At 43.5% G+C, this 17,933-nt stretch overlaps 1 protein-coding gene across 3 annotated transcripts in view; it reads left to right on the forward strand.

The window, feature by feature from the left end:
• The window catches only part of LOC130276901 (mucin-5AC-like), a 442,145-nt gene that overhangs the window by 36,527 nt on the left and 387,685 nt on the right, over positions 1-17,933 (forward strand). The gene's annotated exons all lie outside the window — the stretch shown is intronic.

Raw genomic sequence — 17,933 nt, forward strand, 5'->3', positions numbered from 1 at the left:
TTTCCATTTGGCGTATTCCTCCAGGAACATCAACCCTGTTACATATCTTTGTGTCATCAGCAAAAAGACATACCTTACAATCTAGACCTTCTGTAATATCACTTATGAAGATATTAAACAATATTGGTCCCAGTACAGATCCCTGAGGTCCCCACTGGTGACAAGACCTTGCTCTGAATATTCTCCATTTACTACAACCCTCTGTTGTCTGTCACTCAGCCACTGCCTAATCCACTCAACAATATGGGAGTCCAAGCTCAATGACTGTAGTTTATTGATAAGTCTTCTATGTGGGACAGTGTCAAAAGCCTTACCAAAATCTAGATATGCAATGTCTACTGCCCCTCCGCCATCTATTATTTTAGTCACCCAGTCAAAAAAAATCAATAATATTTGTTTGACATGATCTCCCTGAAGTAAGCCCATGTTGTTTTTCCTCTTGCAATCCATGGGATTTTAGATGTTCCACAATCCTATCCTTTAGTAGGGTTTCCATTAATTTCCCCACTATTGATGTCAGACTTACTGGCCTATAGTTGCTTGATTCCTCCCTACTACCTTTCTTGTGAATGGGTACTACATTTGCTAATTTCCAATCTTCCGGGACGACTCCTGTTACCATTGATTGGTTAAATAAATCTGTTAACGGTTTTGCTAGCTCACCACTGAGCTCTTTTAATAATTTTGGGTGTATCCCATCAGGCCCCTGTGATTTATTTGTCTTCACTTTAGAAAGCAAACATTGAACCTCTTCCTCTGTAAAGATATATGCATCAAACGATTCCTTAGTTTTCCTCTCTAATAGAGGTCATTTTCCTTCTTTTTCTTCTGTAAAAACTGAACAGAAGTATTCATAAGGGCTACCCCCTTATTCTCTTCTACACACCTTCCTTCCTTTGTTTTTAATTTAGTTATTCCTTGTTTTAATTTCCTTTTTTCATTTATATATCTGAAGAATGTCTTATCCCCTTTTTTCACAGACTGAACTAGTTTTTCTTCTGCCTGCGCTTTAGAAGTTCTTATAACTTGCTTGGCCTCTTTCTGCCTAGTCTTGTAGATTTCCCTATCTTCATTGCTCTGGGTTGTTTTATAATGACTAAATGCTAGTTTTTAGTTTTTTATGATTTTGGCCACTTCTGCTGAGTACCACAGTGGTCTCTTCCTTTTTCTGCTTTTACTGACAAGTCTAACGCAATTTTCTGTTGTGCCTTCAATAACGTGTCTTTTTAGTGGTCCCATTTCTCCTGAACTCCTTCCCCCAGCAATAAATTATTATATTCTCTGAATGGCAGCAGTAAGTGATAATATCTACAGCAAGAAAAGAGCAGCATTGTTCTACCGTAAATGTCCTCACACAGGAAAGGAGGTGTGAAAGAGGAGGAGTGGCTGTAAAGAAATCACATGGTGTTTGCCTGCCAGGAGGGTGGGGGCTAGTCTCATTGAGGGGTTTACACAAAGACAAGCAGGATCTGAGAATGACATCGTTCTCTCCCTGCCTGTATGTAATTGGCAGCTGAAAGAGGGAAACAGCTGTACATAGCTAATGAATGATATTTAGACAAATAAATAGGTTAGTGAGAGGGAAAGGATGGGATATGGGTTTAGTTCCCCGTAGTACCCCTTTAACCCCTTAACGACGCAGGACGTATATTTACGTCCTCCGCCGGCTCCCGCAGTGTCCTCGCGTCATATTGGGTCGGTCCCGGCGGCTATCAATGGCCGGGACCCGCGGCTATTACAGGACATCAGCGATCGCGGTGATGCCCTGTATTAACCCTTCAGATGCGGCGATCAAAGCTGACCACCGCGTCTGAAGTGAAAGTGAAAGTATCCCGGCTGCTCAGTCGGGCTGTTCAGGACCGCCGCGGTGAAAGTGTTAATAAAGGTCATTTAACCCCTTCCCTAATAAAAGTTTGAATCACCCCCCTTTTCCCATAAAAAAATAAAACAGTGTAAATAAAAATAAAAATTTACATATGTGGTATCGCCGCGTGCGTAAATGTCCAAACTATAAAAATATATCATTAATAAAACGGCACGGTCAATGGAGTACGCGCAAAAAATTTCCAAAATCCCAAAAAGCGTTTTTTTTGGTCACTTTTTATACCATTAAAAAATGAATAAATAGTGATCAAAAAGTCCGATCAAAAGAAAAATCATAACGATAACAACTTCAGATCACACTGCAAAAAATGAGCCCTCATACCAGCCTGTACGTGGAAAAAAAAAAAAAAAGAAATAGGGGTCAGAAAAGGACATTTTAAACGTATAAATTTTCCTGCATGTAGTTATGATTTTTTCCAGAAGTACGACAAAATCAAACTTATATAAGTAGGGTATCATTTTAACCGTATGGACCTATAGAATAATGATAAGGTGTCATTTTTACAGAAATATGCACTGCGTAGAAACGGAAGCCCCCAAAATTTACAAAATGATGTTTTTTGTTCGATTTTGCTGCACAATGATTTTTTTTCCCGTTTTGCAGTCAATTTTTGGTAAAATGACTAATGTCACTGAAAAGTAGAATTGGTGACGCAAAAAATAAGCCATAATATGGATTTTTAGATGGAAATTGAAAGGGTTATGATTTTTAAAAGGTAAGGAGGAAAAAACGAAAGAGCAAAAACTGAAAAACCCTGAGTCCTTAAGAGGTTAAGCCAGAAGTCACCAACCTATAGCCCTTCAGTTGTTGCTAGAGAAAATGTCAGTAAATGAAAAAAAAAGCTAATTATAATACTGTGTAATATGCTTCTATTACCTCTGTGCACAACTTTGTGCCATTTTGTAGTGCAAGTCTTGTTCATTTTACTGTTGCCTCTGACCTTTTACAGCATTTCATGGGGCCAATAATGAACCAAACCCACAGGCCTGAGCCTGGGGTAAAAAAAAACCTTGTAAATGCCCAACCCTAAAAATTCACTTATATTGATGTGTATTAAAATCCAATGTGTTTATTGTGTTTAAAACCATGAGGTCAGAAGCTGGTGTTATACGCTGCTCAAAAAAATAAAGGGAACACTTAGGGTATGTTCACACTGTGGAATTCCCGCGGAATTCCGTGACCGGAATACCGCTCAGTGAACATTTCCATCAGTGTGAACGGGTCTACCGCGAGGCCCGTTCACACTACGTAATTTCAGCGGCCAGACTATTCCGCTGCTGAAATTGTTCTACGCAAAGAAAGAACATGTTCATTCTTTATTCGGAATTCCGTGAGTACTGCATAGCCGTCAATGGTGACGGCGCAGTGCCCTATGTTCCTACCGCCACTATAAGGAGACAGGGCAGTACATCAGGAGGCATGGAGGAGACCTTAGGAGGGCAATAACCCAACAGCAGGACCGCTACCTCCACCTTTGTGCAAGGAGGAGCAGGAGGAGCACTGCCAGAGTCCTGCAAAATGACCTCCAGCAGGCCACAAATGGTGGGTCAGTAATGGTGTGGGGTGGCATTTCTTTGGGGGGACGCACAACCCTCCATGTGCTTGCCAGAGGTAGCCGGGGTTCCTGGGTTCCTCCTAATGCAAGACAATGCTAGACCTCATGTGGCTGGAGTGTGTCAGCAGTTCCTGCAAGAGGAAGGCATTGATGCTATGGACCGGCCCACCCGTTCCCCAAACCTCAATCTGATTGAGCATCATCTGATTGGGACATCATGTCTCGCTCCATCCACCAAAGCCATGTTGCACTACAGACTGTCCAGGAGTTGGCAGATGCTTTAGTCCAAGTCTGGGAGGACATCCCTCAGGAGACCATCCGCCACCTCATCAGGAGCATGCCCAGGCGTTGTAGGGAGGTCATACGGGCACGTGGAGGCGCCACACACACTACATGCATACGCCCTTGCGTCCTGGTACTTAAGGACGAAGGGCGTATCCATACGCCCGTGGGAATTTCGGTTCCCGCCCGCCGGGGACCGGGCTGGGGTGACTGCTGATGTCTATCAGCAGGCACCCCATGCAAATGCCCAGGGGGGTCATTAGACCTCCCCATGTCGGCGATCGGCGCAAATCGCAAGTGAATTCACACTTGCGATTTGCGCCGATTCCGGGTCATTACGGGTCTATGGTGACCCGGTGACCCGGAATAGAAGGGGGATCGCGGGTGTCTAAGACACCCACGATCCCCCTGTAGTGATAGGAGTGAGGTGGCACGGGTGCAACCCCTCCTATCCCTGCTATTGGTGGTCTAGACGCGACCATCAATAGCAGATTAGGGGCGGAGGGGTTTACTTTAGTTTTCCCCGTCCTGCCCACCCACAATAGGCGGGGCAGAACGGGGAAAACGAAGAGGAGCGGCGCCGGAGTCCACATACCCCTCCAGAGGCTGCGGAGCGACGGCGATCGGCGGGCGGCGACGGAGATCTGCGGGCGGCACGCTGCAGAAGAGGACGGCTCCCTGGATGCGACGGAAGCCAGTGAGTAGTTGCCTAGCAACATCTAGAGGGCTACAGTCTGCGACCACTATAGTGGTCTCTAGACTGTAGCCCTCCAGATGTTGCAAAACTACAACTCCCAGCATGCCCAGACAGCAGTTTGCTCTCTGGGCATGCTGGAATTTGTAGTTTTGCAACAGCTGGAGGTCTGCAGTTTAGAGACCACTGCACAGTGATCTCTATACTGCCCTCTAGATCTTGCAAAACTACAACTCCTAGCATGCCCACACAGCTGATTGCGGTCTGGGCATGCTGGGAGTTGTAGTTTTGCAACATCTTGAGGTCCACAGTTTGGAGATCACTGTTCAGTCGTCTCTAATTTGTAGCACTCCAGATGTTGCAAAACTACAAATTCCAGCATGCCCAGACAGAAAACAGCTGTCTTGGCATGCTAGGAGTTGTAGTTGCGTACCTCCAGCTGTTGCATAACTACATCTCCCAGCATGCCCTTCTGTGATCAGTACATGCTGGGAATTGTAGTTTTGCAACAGCTGGAGGCACACTGGTTGGAAAATACTGAGTTAGGTAACAGAACCTAACTGAAGGTTTTCCAACCAATGTGCCTCCAGCAGTTGCAAAACTACAACTCCCAGCATGCACGGTCTGTCAGTACATGCTGGGAGTTGTAGTTTTGAAACAGCTGGAGGTTTGCCGCCCCCCCCCCCCCCCATGTGAAGGTACAGGGTACATTCGCACGGACGGGTTTACAGCAAGTTTCCTGCTTCAAGTATGAGCTGCGGCAAATTTTTTACCGCAGCGCAAATTCCTAGCGGGAAACTCACCGTGTGACTGTACCCTAAAAACACTACACTACACTAACACCTAATAAAGAGTAAAACACTACATATACACCCCCTTACACTGTCCCCCCCCCCAATAAAAATGAAACACATATTGTACAGCAGTGTTTCCAAAACGGAGCCTCCAGCTGTTGCAAAACAACAACTCCAGGCATGCTGGGAGTTTTGCAACAGCTGGAGGCACCCTGTTTGGGAATCACTGGCATAGAATACCCCTATGTCCACCCCTATGCAATCCCTAATTTAGTCCTCAAATGCGCATGGCGCTCTCTCACTTCGGAGCCCTGTCGTATTTCAAGGAAACAGTTTAGGGACATATATGGGATATCTCCGTACTCGGGAGAAATTACACTACAAATTTTGGGGGGCTTTTTCTCATTTTACCCCTTATAAAAAGGAAAAGTTGGGGTCTACACCAGCCTATTAGTGTAAAAAAAAATTTTTTTAAAGGAAAAAAAGACCCCCAAAATTTGTTACGCAATTTCTCCTGAGTACGGAAATACTCCATATGTAGGCGTAAAATGCTCTGCGGGCGCACAACAAGGCTCAGGAGTGAGAGCGCACTATGTACATTTGAGGCCGGAATTGGTGATTTGCACAGTTGTGACTGATTTTACAGCGGTTCTGACATAAACCCAAAAAAATAAATACCCACATGTGACCCCATTTTGGAAACTACACCCCTCACGGAATGTAATAAGGGGTGCAGTGAGCATTTACACCCCACAAGTGTCTGACAGATTTTTGGAACAGTGGTCAGTGAAAATGAAAAATGTCATTTTTTTGTTTGCACAGACCACTGTTCCAAAGATCTGTCAAACGCCAGTAGGGTGTAAATGCTCACTGTACCCCTTATTACATTCCGTGAGGGGTGTAGTTTCCAAAATGGGGTCACATGTGGGGGGGTCCACTGTTCTGGCACCACGGGGGGCTTTGTAAATGCACATGGCCCCCGACTTCCATTCCAAACAAATTATCTCTCTAAAAGCTCAATGGTGCTCCTCCTCTTCTGAGCATTGTAGTTCGCTCGCAGTGCACTTGACGTCCAAACATGGGGTTTTTCCATACTCAGAAGAAATGGGGTTACAAATTTTGGGGGGCATTTTCTCCTATTACCCTTTGTAAAAAAGTAAAATTTGGGGAAAAACCAGCATTTTAGTGGAATTTTTTTTTTTTCATTTACACATCCGACTTTAACGAAAAGTTTTCAAACACCTGTGGGGTGTTAAAGGGGTACTCCGGTGAAAACCTTTTTTCTTTTAAATCAACTGGTGGCAGAAAGTTAAACATATTTGTAAATTACTTCTATTAAAGAATCTTAATCCTTCCAGCACTTATTAGCTGCTGAATGTTATAGAGGAAATTCCTTTCTTTTTGGAACACTGATGACATCACGAGCACAGTGCTCTCTGGTGACATCTCTGTCCATTTTAGCAACCATGCATAGCAGATGTATGCTAAGGGCAGCATGGTGGCTCAGTGGTTAGCACTGCTGCCTTGCAGTGCTGGGACTTGGGTTCAAATCCCACCAAGGAACACAATAAATAAAGTGTTATTATTATTATAATAATGTCAGCAGAGATAAATGTGCTCGTGATGTCATCAGAGAGCATTCCAAAAAGAAAAGAATTTCCTCTGTAGTATTCAGCAGCTAATAAGTACAGGAAGGATTAAGATTTTTTAATAGAAGTAATTCACAAATATGTTTAACTTTTTGCCCCCAGTTGAAGAAAAAAGAAAAAAAGTTTTCACCGGAGTACCCCTTTAACCCCTTAAGGACTCAGGGTTTTTCCGTTTTTGCACTTTCGTTTTTTCCTCCTTACCTTTTAAAAATCATAACCCTTTCAATTTTCCACCTAAAAATCCATAGTATGGCTTATTTTTTGCGTCGCCAATTCTACTTTGCAGTGACATTAGTCATTTTACCCAAAAATGCACGGCGAAACGGAAAAAAAAATCATTGTGCGACAAAATCGAAAAAAAAACGCCATTTTGTAACTTTTGGGGGCTTCCGTTTCTACGCAGTGCATATTTCGGTAAAAATTACACCTTATCATTATTCTGTAGGTCCATACGGTTAAAATGATACCCTACTTATATAGGTTTGATTTTGTCGCACTTCTGGAAAAAATCATAACTACATGCAGGAAAATTTATACGTTTAAAAATGTCATCTTCTGACCCCTATAACTTTTTTATTTTTCCACGTACGGGGCGGTATGAGGACTAATTTTTTGCGCCGTGATCTGAAGTTTTTATTGGTATGATTTTTGTTTTGATCTGACTTTTTGATTACTTTTTATTCATTTTTTAATGTTATAAAAAGTTACCAAAATACGCTTTTTTGGACTTTGGAATTTTTTTGCGCGTATGCCATTGGTTTAATTAATGATATATTTTTATAGTTCAGACATTTACGCACGCGGCGATACCACATATGTTTATTTTTATTTTTTTTTACACTGTTTTATTTTTTTTATGGGAAAAGGGGGGTGATTCAAACTTTTATTAGGGAAGGGGTTAAATGACCTTTATTAACACTTTTTTTTAACTTTTTTTTTGCAGTGTTATAGGTCCCATAACACTTCACACACTGATCTCTCATCCTGATCACAGGCGTGTATTAACACGCCTGTGATCAGCATTATCGGCGCTTGACTGCTCCTGCCTGGATCTCAGGCACGGAGCAGTCATTCGTCGATCGGACACCGAGGAGGCAGGTAAGAGCCCTCCCGGTGTCCGATCAGCTGTTCGGGACGCCGCGATTTCACCGCGGCGGTCCCGAACAGCCCGACTGAGCAGCCGGGATACTTTCAGTTTCCCTTTAGAAGCGGCGGTCAGCTTTGACCGCCGCTTCTAAAGGGTTAATACCGCACATCGCCGCGATCGGCGATGTGTGGTATTAGCCGCGGGTCCCGGCCGTTGATTAGCGCCGGGACCCATGCGATATGATGCGGGATCGCAGCGCGATCCCGCTTCATATCGCGGGAGCCGGCGCAGGACGTAAATATACGTCCTGCGTCGTTAAGGGGTTAAGGCTCACCGTACCCCTTGTTACGTTCCTTGAGGGGTGTTGTTTCCATAATAGTGTGCGATGTGGGGGGTTTTGCTGTCCTGGCACCATAGGGGCTTCCTAAATGGGATATGCCCCCCAAAAACCATTTCAGAAAAACTTACTCTCCTAAATCCCATTGTTGCTCCTTCGCTTCTGAGCCCTCTACTGCGCCCACCGAACACTTGACATACACATATGATGTATTTCCTTACTCGAGAGAAATTGGGTTACAAATATTGAGAGGATTTTTTTCCTTTTACCCCTTGTAAAAATTCAAAAACTGGGTCTACAAGAACATGCGAGTGTAAAAAATGAAGATTTTGAATTTTCTCCTTCACTTTGCTGCTATTCCTGTGAAACATCTAAAGGGTTAACACACTTACTGAATGTCATTTTGAATACTTTGAGGGGTGCAGTTTTTATAATGGGGTAATTTATGGGGTATTTCTAACCAGAAGACCCTTCAAATCCACTTCAAACCTGAACTGGTCTCTGAAAAATTCCGATTTTGAAAATTTTGTGAAAAATTTGAAAATTGCTGCTGAATTTTGAAGCCCTCCAAAAGTAAAAACTCATCAATTTTATGATGCAAACATAAAGTAGACATATTGTATATGTGAATGAATATATAATTTATTTGGAATATCCATATTCCTTATAAGCAGAGAGCTTCAAAGTTAGAAAAATGCAAAATTTTCAAATTTTTCATGAAATTTTTGAATTTTTCACCAAGAAAGGATGCAAGTATCGACGAAAATTTACCACTAACATAAAGTAGAATTTGTCACGAAAAAACAATCTCGGAATCAAATTTATAAGTAAAAGCATCCCAGAGTTATTAATGCTTAAAGTGACAGTGGTCAGATTTGCAAAAAATGCTCCCGTCCTTAGGGTCATAATGGGCTCCGTCCCCAAGGGGTTAAAGGACATGACATCAAAGTTGGATCAGCCTTTGGTGTGGTTTTCCACTTTGATTTCGAGGTCGCAGGAGTATCACTGGGAGGCTGTCAGCATGTCACAACTAGGTAAAGTGTTTTGAGACATTGTTCTATTATACGCTGACCAAACCTATACTGTAGGATCGTGCTATTGGCAATATATATGTGATATTGTACTTGTCCCAGAGATACCCTGCTCAGCTTTTTGTTGGGGATTTTTTAAGGGTGGGTTATTTTAAGGTTTTTTTCTACCTGTTTTGTATTCATAATAAAGATTAAATTTTTGAACATAAGTTTGGGCTAATTTTGTAGGTTGTTTGATTATTATTAGCCTTTTGGGCTCTGTAGGTAATATATATTGATTTTGAGTGTGACTCCATATTCAGACCTCCATGGGTTGATAAATTTGATTTCCATCGATAATTTTTGCATGATTTTGTTGTCAGCGCATTCAACTATGTAAAGACGCAGGTGCAGGTGCATCTGCAGCATTCACCACTTTCCACCAAAACATCAAGACCTATTGTTAAAAGCTGCGAACATGCCCCCTCTACATGTTTCGTTCAGGAGGCTCATTTACCTCCTGATGACATTGCTGAGGCAACGAAACATGTAGAGGGGGCATGTTTGCTGCTTTTAACAGTAGGTCTTGATGTTTTGATGGAAAGTGGTGAATGCTGCAGATGCACCTGCACTAATATTGGCTAGTTTTCTGGCAGGACAATACTACACTGCTCAAAAAAATAAAGGGAACTCTAAGATAACACATCCTAGATCTGAATGAATGAACTAATCGTATAAAATACTTTCGTCTTTACATAGTTGAATGCGCTGACATTTTCTAGCAGGACAATACTATGACACCAGCTTCTGACCTTATGGTTTTAAATAAACACATTGGATTTTAATACGCATCAATAAAAGTGACGTTTTAAGGGTGGGCATTTACAATGTTTTTTTTTGCCCCAGGCTCAGGCCCGTGGGTTTGGTTCATTATTAATTGTCCCCTAACTCACCTAGGGGTACAAGTTTTGTGTTTATTCCATGGGGCCAGAGACAATATGTCATAAGTCACATGGTGGCGTGGCATTACGGCAGTGGGTGGGTGAATAACATTACTTCAGTAAATCCCTTTCACCCCGAAATCCACCCACCCACACATAGCCATGCCCCCTGGAGACCATATGACTTACAACATATTGTCTCTGGCCCCTTGGCATGCTGGGAAAGTCAGGCAATAGTAAAATAAAAAGCATTAAAAGCATAACAATATAGCACTTCTGGGTATGGGTCCTGTGCATAAAAGCATATTACACAATATTTTAACTTGGGGGGAATGAGGGGGACTAGCAGCATGAGCTCAAAGACTAAAGAAAAAATATCCTTGAATACCCCTTTAAGCAACCCCATAAAATACCAGGTGACTGTAAAGGGAACCTGTCATCATTTTTATGCTACCCAAACCTGGTTGTATGATTCGACCTAAAAAACTGCAGCAGCTAGGAACAGGGCTTCTGAGTCATCCGGGCAGTCCCTTGCAGCTTCTGCCTATCTTTCATCCTGGATTGATAGATCTCTTCCTATACTTCAACAGGGAGAGGTTTAGCAATCAAGGGGGAAGCCGATTATTTTGAGGCCTTTTCCTGGACAAATTTATAACTGTTATGCCCTACGCTCCGGCCACCTGCACCTGCCGTGGACACATTGTGCATCTGTCCTTGGCTACCAGCAGGGCCGGAATTCGCATTGCGGGACGCACCCACATGCGAATCCCGGCCCGTCACTCACCCTGTGCTGCTGCCAGTTCCGCTGCTGTGCCTCGGCTCTGTCGCTTGTGCCCACGTCTCCTAGGGAGCGTTCGGCGGAGCTCTGAGATTTAAAGAGCCAGTACGCCCATAATTACTGTTTGCACCTCATCACTACCTTATAAAATCCCTGCACCTCCCACACTTCCCTGCCGGATCTTCAGTGCCCCTAGCCTGAGATTAAGCGTACCCTATATGCTGTTTGCCTTGTCCATGTACCCAGACATTTCTCTACGTTATTTGACTCCGCACCTTTGCCTCCTGCCCTGACCTTCTGCTACATTGACTATGCTACTGCCTTATCCTCCTGTACCTTGCCTTGCCCAGCTACCTGTGTGGTCGAGCCGTGTTGGGGGTAGTGACCTGGGTGTCGCCTGCCTCAGAAAGCACATCCTGCCTTGCGGCGCTCTGGTGAAGACCAGTGGCACCTTAGATTCTGCACCCTGATACGGTCCGAGTCATCAGCCACACAGGTTAGAGGATCCACATCCAACTTCGTTACAGCAAGATCCGGCCATGGATCCCACTGGGGTTCCTCTTCCCGATCCGGATCTTGCTTCCACCGTGGTGCTCCAGTCACAGCAGTTGGCCCAGCAGGCACAGCAGATGAACCAGTTATTCACCTTGATGCAGCAGTTGCTATCTGCTCAGCAGCAACCATCACAACCACAGCTGCCTCATGCTCCAATGGTGCCTTCCTCTCTTGCAGTCGTCTCCAGTTCTAGACTCCGCCTGTCTCTTCGCGAGAAATATGAGGGGAATCCGAAGTCCTCTCGTTGTTTCGTGACTCAGTGCTCCATGCAGATAGTACTCATGGCAGATCTGTTCCCTACGGAATGAGCAAAGGTGGCCTTCATCCTCAGTCTTTTAACTGGAAGGGCGTTGGCCTGGGCAACTCCGCTTTGGGACCGCGATGATGCTCTCACTACCAATCTCCAGGCATTCCTGACGGAATTTCGGGGTGTCTTCGAAGAACCTGCTCGAGCTTCCTCCCCTGACTCAGCATTGCTGAGCCTTACTCAGGGCAACACCTCTGTGGGCCAGTATGCCATTTGCTTTTGTACCCTTGCATCCTTGCATGGAATGAAGAAGCTCTCTGCGCCACCTTTAAGAGAGGACTGTCAAGTCAAATCAAGGACATTCTCGCTACCCAGGAATTACCCTCTAATCTCAATAACCTTGTACAGTTGGCATCCCGGATTGATATCCATTTCTCAGAGCGACGTGAGGAACTACGCCAAGAAAGGGAGTCTGCACGACATCGGCACTTTCATCGTCCGGCACCAGCCTTCCAGCAACCACCGCAACATTCCACAGTGGAGGCTATGCAGGTGGATCGGTCTCGCCTTACCTCGCAGGTAAGGAATCACCGACGAACTGAGGATCTCTGCCTATACTGCGCCAGTGCGGATCACTTCCTAAAAGATTGTCCTCTACATCCTCAGCCAGGAAAACACTTGCACCTAGGGTTTGTGGGAGAGGCTTCCCTAGGTGTGAATACCATCTCTCCACGCTTAAATATGACGGTCCAGCTTTTTCTACCTTCCGAAGAGTTCATCTCTGTTATTGCCTTTCTCGACTCTGGCTCCACGGGAAATTTTATTGATGCTTCTCTAGTGCATAGGCATTGTCTGCCGGTGTCCCGCCTGTTAAGGCCTCTCTTCATCTCCTCAGTGAATGGTGAAAGACTGTATTCTACCGTGCTTTATCGCACAGAACCATTGACTATGCAGTCTCGCATAGGGAGAACTTGTCCTTCTATGTTCTCCCACATTGTACTTCTCCTCTCTTGCTGGGCCTACCATGGTTGCAACTCCATGCTCCGCAGCTGGATTGGAAAACTGGATAAGTTCTTTGCTGGGGCCCGCATTGCAACAATAACGGTATCCACATACGTATCACAAAGATGGAACCATCATCTTGTCCTATGCCCGGTATTCCTTCCTTTCTTCTGGACTATGCTGATGTCTTTTGTGAAAAGCAAGACAAAGTTTTACCTCCGCATTTCCCCTACGATTGTCCAATTGACTTGCTACCCGGCACCACTCCTCCCAGGGGCAGAATCTACCCTTTAACTGTTCCTGAAACTCAAGCCATATCTAACTATATCCAGGAGAACCTTCAGAAGGGATTCGTCAGGAAGTCCTCTTCCCCTGCCAGAGCTGGTTTCTTCTTCGTGGAAAAGAAAGACGGGTCTCTGCGACCTTGCATCGACTACCGTTGTCTGAATAAAATGATGGTAAAGAACCGCTACCCACTTGCTTTAATCTTGATCATCTGCGAGGTGCCAAAATCTTCTCTAAATTGGATCTTCGTGGGGCCTATAATTAAATTTGTATATGAGAAGGGGACGAATGGAAGACCGCATTTAATACTCATGACGGACACTTTGAGTATTTTGTGATGCCATTCGGACTCTGCAATGCTCCAGCGATTTTTCAGGAGTTCGTTAATGATATTTTCCCTGACCTCCTGTACTCCTGTGTCATTGTTTACTTGGATGATATACTCATCTACGCCCAATGTCCAGTCTTATCACTCTCACCTACGTCAAGTCTTACAACGTCTCTGAGAAAATCACCTCTACGCTAAACTTGATAAATGTACGTTTGAAAAAAACATCCTTCCATTTCTGGGGTATATTATTACCAGTCAAGGCCTCCAAATTGACCCCAACAAGCTGTCCGCGGTACTAGACTGGCCTCAACCTTCGGGCTTGAAAGCAATTTAGCACTTTCTCGGCTTTGCCAATTACTATTGGCAATTTATTCCTCACTATTCCACTCTAGTAGCTCCCATCGTCTCGCTTACCAAGAAGAGTGCAAATCCAAGAGTTTGGACACCTGAGGCTGAAGAAGCTTTCGTGAGCACATTGTGCATCTGTCCCCGGCTGCTGGCGGGGCCGGGATTCGCATCGCGGGAGGCGCCCACATGCGGATCCCGGCCCGTCACTCACCCTGTGCTGCTGCCGCTTCCGTTCCTGTTCCTCGGCTCCATCACGGGCACCCCCGTCTCCTAGGGCGCGCGCGGCAGAACTCTGAGATTTAAAGGGTGAGTACGCCCATAATTACTATTTGCACCTGACACTACCTTATAAAGTCCCTGCACCTCCCACACTTCCCTGCCGGATCTTCAGTGCCCTTAGCCTGAGATTAAGCATACCCTATAGCCTCAAGCAGAGGAAGTCAGCTCACACGATCCGTCCAAACGGCAAATCTCCAACGTATGGTAGAAAAACAGCAAGTAGCCAGCGGTACACGAACTTCACTTTATTTCACGATAACATCAATAAAAGCTCTCAGCGGCAGTCCATAAAAACAGGAACGTAGAAACATGCATGACGACGTTTCTGGTCTTGCGACCTTTATCAAATGCAATGAACTGATGGCATGGGATAAAATATATGGGATCTAGACAGGTGAAGGTCATTGGGACTGATGATAATGGAGGAGGAGTAAGCTTTACAAACCTCCAACCAAAATAGGCACCAGTTAACCCCCGTAAGACCACCTGAAAAGACTGAATGAATCACTCACAATAGATTAAGTTGCAAAGTATAATCAATTTTAACAACAAAAGAAAAATATATACAAAAAGGTATATAAAAGAGGATACAAAAAATGCATGAAAAAACGCAAACGTGTGAATAAGTGCCAAAAGAAAAACACACAAAAATCAAACAAAATTGGGCCTGGTTAGTGGGTATCAATAGTGGAGGATAAGATCGGTTTTGAGATTTAACCCTTGCGGAAAACATGTATGCAAAAGGTAAATTCAATAGACTTCTCTGGAACAAAGAATTTTTTTCCCGATCCCCTCCTCTATCAGGCACTCTGACAGTTTCTATGCCCTGAAAGTGAAAATTACTTACATCACCAGAATGAATTTCTTTGAAATGTTTTGACACTGCGGATATATTCATATTCACTGTAGACTTAGCACCTCTCAGGTGTTCTTGAACTCTCTTTTTAATCGATTTGATCGTACTGCCTATGTACGATAGTTTACATGAATCACACCATATGTGATAAACTCCAAACGTGGTCTGGCAATTGATGAATTGTTTAATTTTAAACTTTTTGCCATCTTTGCCAGTAACCTCATTGGATTTAACAGCATATTTACATGTGACACAGCGGGCCAAGCCGCATTTGAAAAAAACGCACATAGACAGCCACCTATCGTGTGAATTGGAGCCTTGTCGTGAGGGCAAGACACTAGGAGATAACAGATTCCCTAGGCTAGGTGCTCGCCGGGTAGAGAAATTACAGCCAGACTGGAGGAACTTGTCAAGAGATGGATCTTGATGTAAAATGGGTAAATGTTTAGATATCATTTGTTTGATCTTCGGGTATTCTACACTGAAAGTGGTAACAAAAGAAATTTTAGGTAGAAAATCATGATTCAGCTTCCTCGCTCCCACATTGTGGTTAAGCAAATCCGAACGTGACTTAGATTCCACTCTTTTCTTAGCTCTATCAAGTGCCCAAGTAGGATAGCCGCGATTACTTAATCTAGTACAAATATTGTTACTTTCGACTAGAAACGCTTCTGTGGTAGAACAATTTCTTTTGGCTCTAGTGAATTCACCAACCGGTACTGCTAGAACAGTGTGTTTAGGGTGGCATGATTCTGCACGTAATATTGTATTACCAGCAGTTGGTTTTCTGTAAGTAGAAGTGTAGATACTATTATTATTGATGGTAAGTTGAATATCTAGAAACGGAGTGTCTGTGTGATGCCAAGAGTACGTGAAAAAAAGGTTGTGACAGTTATTGTTCAAATAATCCACAAGTTGCTTAGCTTCCACTTTAGTGGAACGCCAGATGACAATGACGTCATCCACAAAGCGTCCAAACCACACTATGCTATCAAAAAATGGATTATTGTCACCAAAAACATATTGTAGTTCAAACCAAAATACAAATAAATTTGCAACCGATGGAGATGATTTGGCGCCCATTGACGCTCCTGTTTTTTGTAAAAAAAAAAAAAAACTCATTTTGAAAAGAAAAATAATTGTGAGACAAAATTAATGACAAAGTGTCCAAAATGAAAGTGTGTAGGTCTGAGCTGTATGTGGATAATAAATGCATGATGTCTGAGATGGCCTGCAGAGAGAGAGAATGTGGTATAGATGAATAAAGGGATTCAACGTCCAGAGTTAACCATGAATATGAACCATCCTTCTTGATTCCATCTAAAATGGAAAGCAAATGTTTGGTGTCTTTAATGTGACTGGGACAAAGAGATACCAGTGGCTGTAACAGGGAGTCCAGTCACTGGCAAATCCGTTCATTCAAAGAACCGATTCCTGCCACGATGGGACGCAAGGGTGGCGGGAATCGGTTCTTGTGAATTTTAGGAAGCGAATGAAAGGCTGTAATGATAGGATTTTTTACTAGCAAATAGTCAAATTCTCGTTGAGAAATTACATGAAGAGCCAACCCATCTCTTAGCAGAACCTCCAAATCTCTACAAAAATGAACTGTGGGGTCACATGCAATTTTACAGTACGTTTGTGTGTCACACAAAATATCTCTGTTGAGAACACAGTATAAATCAGTGTCAATACACACTACAGCTCCACCTTTATCGGCGGCCTGCACTGTAAGGTGGATGTTATCCCTTAATTCTTTAAGAGCTCTCCTCTCCGACGGTGATAGATTATCATGACCTTCGTTACAGCTATGACTTTTAAGGTGAACTAATTCCTGCATAACCATATCCTGAAATTTGTCCATGACTGGACTTCTAGAATGAATAGGGTAAAAATCAGGATTGGCAGTTTTGAAGCTTGGGGCAGAAGATACCTCTGCTGATCGTCCCAAAGCTTCAAACTCCAAGCACCTTAATTGACACAGTGTCACTTGTTCTTTAAATGAGTTAGAAACATTATATTGGGCATTATGGGTGAAATCTTCATGGTTAGACATTTGTATGGTTTCACAATCACTACAATCAAAATGTTTTTTTTAAAAGTGAGAGCTCTAATAAATTTATTTACATCAACAATAGTATCAAACACATTGAAATGAAAAGTCGGTGAAAAACCAAGACCTTTTGCCAACACTAACTATGTAACACCTGTAACTGTGATTCACTAAGAATAACCGGAGTCAAGTTGACAACATCTGAACCAGGTTCTATTTGTATCGGCTTTTGTTGTCCCGAGCGGACCTTCTTGGACCGATGCTTCCTCCCACCTCTTCGCCATCGTTTTTTGAAACTGGTCGACAAGAGGTGGAGGGGGCATTAGGACCCCGATTAGAACCTGCATGATCAGATGCGTCTGATGAATCAGACATGGAGTCAGAAGTTTCTGACTCCAATTTTCCAAAAGTAACCCAGGAGGTTTTATTTCCCTGTTCCCCTTTGTTTGGTCTATTAAAATACTTTTTTTTAAGGATGGATTTGGTGGGTATAACCTTATCCCAGGATCCCCAAGCATAAACTTTGTCAGATTTAAAATCATGTAAGTCCCGTCTGAATTTGAGTCTCTTAGAGTCCTTAATAATTTGTCCAGCTTGGCGATATTTTCCTTCAATCTAGCATCAAATTCGCACACCAAGGGCTTAGCAGTATGCGATACCAGTTGTTCCTGTTTTTTTTTTTTTTTTAATATCCAGCTTGACCTGGGCAAGAGAGTCCCGTTCAGAAATGAGAAGAATGTCTATGAGTTTAGAGGAACATACACTCAATGCGTTATTCCAAGCAGTTTGTAAATCCTCCTTGATTTTAATGGTGGGAAGTTTTTTAATACGAAGTCCCCTATGGATTAACCCTTTAGAGAGATAGGTTTTGAATGTTGTAACCTCCCACCACAACTTGGTTTCTCTAACCAGCAACTTTTCCAAAGTATTCAAAAGTACCTGTAAATGGACATTTTGAGAAGCTT

Source organism: Hyla sarda, chromosome 6 (genome assembly GCF_029499605.1).
Source record: "Hyla sarda isolate aHylSar1 chromosome 6, aHylSar1.hap1, whole genome shotgun sequence".
In the NCBI taxonomy this organism is placed as follows: Eukaryota; Metazoa; Chordata; class Amphibia; order Anura; family Hylidae; genus Hyla; species Hyla sarda.